A 1,914-nucleotide genomic window follows, 5' to 3' on the forward strand; every position below is an offset into this window, starting at 1 on the left:
AAAGAGTGATTGCCTCTGCAAAAAAAAATACTCCCGGGGTCGCGTTTTGTTTGCATGGAGTAGTCGGGGAGCCAGGGAGATGAGATCTCGCAAGAAGGCGGGTGCCCACCGGATGAGTCTCCCTGGGAAACCTTCTGCGGGTGCTGGTGGCAGATCACAAAGAGGCGTGGGGCCCAAGTGGGACCTCACTTCCCAGATGGCCGCTTCCGAGGAGGTGGGCTCAGGTGCTGGGGAGAATCCAGGCTGGGGCGCATAGGTCTGGTAATCTGCAAGGACAGCAGCTCCCGGGGCGAGCAGGTCCTGCCGGGTTCCGGGCAGGGCAGCAGCCGGGCTGCGCTCCAGGGTATAGAAGCCCCACAGCCAGGCGGCTCCTCTGCCACCTGAACAAAACTTAGAAGGATTTTGGTGCGCATGCCTCAGCTCTGGTTCGCCCTAGGAACCCTACTTTTGGTTTTAGCCATGTACAGGGAAAAGAGCAAGCCATGGAACTTGACCATCAATCGGGTTGGGATTTCACCTCGTTCTTGGAATGTCAGGTCTATGCAACACAAACGATCCGGAAAGTTTAGGCAGCGTTTGCACTAGAGATGTTTTATCTACCTGTTATTTATGTTGATATCTTACTAGCCTCGTTGGGCCCCTCAGATGGGCTACAACTCAGTAGTAATATTTAGACATCATAAATTGCTTAGAGTGTCACGTTCATCTAGAGCAGAGCAGATTCACCGCTTAGATTCTCTTAGGCAACAGACGCAGTGAGCTAAGGCAGAGAAAGGAAGGGTGTTGCGGATTCGTTTACAGCCTCCGTTTAAACACCCTGTCAGCGAAGAGAGTAGGGTCTGTCTGTATCCATAACCTCCCTCAGGAGGACTAGCAAATAGAAATTAGACAATAAAATCTTCTCACCTGCCAACTGGCAATAACTTGTATATTCAGCACCACTGATGTCCTAAGAGCGGGCTTTTTGTTTCCCATCCTTCTGTGTTTGGATAAGGGGAGACAGGAATCCTACTGGTCTCTAATGAAGGTTCTGCAGAAAGGGCCAGGGGTGTGTGGTAAGATGGCGGAGAGCGACATTAGGAACTCTAGCCTGGCTTTCTAGTAATTTCTTTGCTTGCCTTGGCCATGCTAGCTATGTCAGTGGGGAGTGGCTGGTATCTGAATGTCCCAGCAGGTCCTGGGCTTCGGGTAGAGCTGGGCATTGCCTAGAGCAAGGGCTCTCAACCTTCCTAATGTTGCAACCCTTTAATACAGTTCCTGAAGTTGTGGTGACCACCCCCACCCCCACCATGAAATTATTTTCATTGCTACTTCATAACTGTAATTTTGCTATTGCTAGGGATCGTAACTCAAATAAAGCAATGTAGGATATCTGCTATGTGACCCCTATGAAAGGGTCGCTGGATCCCAAAGGGTCCCTACCCGTACGATGGCAACCATTGGACTAGACCAAGAGGCTAATGCTTAGATAGATGCTGTCAGATTTCCCAACCCTCTTTTGTTTTGGTTTTTTTCCAGACATGGTTTCTCTGCATAGCCCTGGCTGTCCTGGAACTCACTCTGTAGACTCAAGAGATCCACCTGCCTCTGCCTCCCAAATGCTGGGATTAAAGGTATGCACCATCATTACCCAGCCCCACCCCTCTTTTGAACCCTCAAGTTTTTTTTGTGGTCCTTTTCTACATTAAAACTTCCCCCAAATTGTACCGATAGACTGCTGTGGTGTGAAGAAGTTGAAGGGGTGAGGAGACCAGAATCAGTGTCTTTCTTGAGGGACTGTAGCTCTCTGGAAAAGTATCATCTAGCGAGAAGTATGATTCAGGTCATTCAGATTTAATTCAAGATTGTCAAAGAAGAGAAGCTAGTATTCTAAGCCAGCTTAGTTGTTTATGTTTAGGGCTGGTTTTTTTTTTT

General features: G+C 48.8%; 1 protein-coding gene across 1 annotated transcript in view; it reads left to right on the forward strand.

Annotated features, from left to right (window-relative positions):
- Slc16a9 (solute carrier family 16 member 9) overlaps positions 1-1,914 on the forward strand; it is a 41,072-nt gene that overhangs the window by 407 nt on the left and 38,751 nt on the right. The gene's annotated exons all lie outside the window — the stretch shown is intronic.

This window comes from Mastomys coucha, unplaced genomic scaffold (assembly GCF_008632895.1).
Source record: "Mastomys coucha isolate ucsf_1 unplaced genomic scaffold, UCSF_Mcou_1 pScaffold3, whole genome shotgun sequence".
Taxonomy (NCBI): domain Eukaryota; kingdom Metazoa; phylum Chordata; class Mammalia; order Rodentia; family Muridae; genus Mastomys; species Mastomys coucha.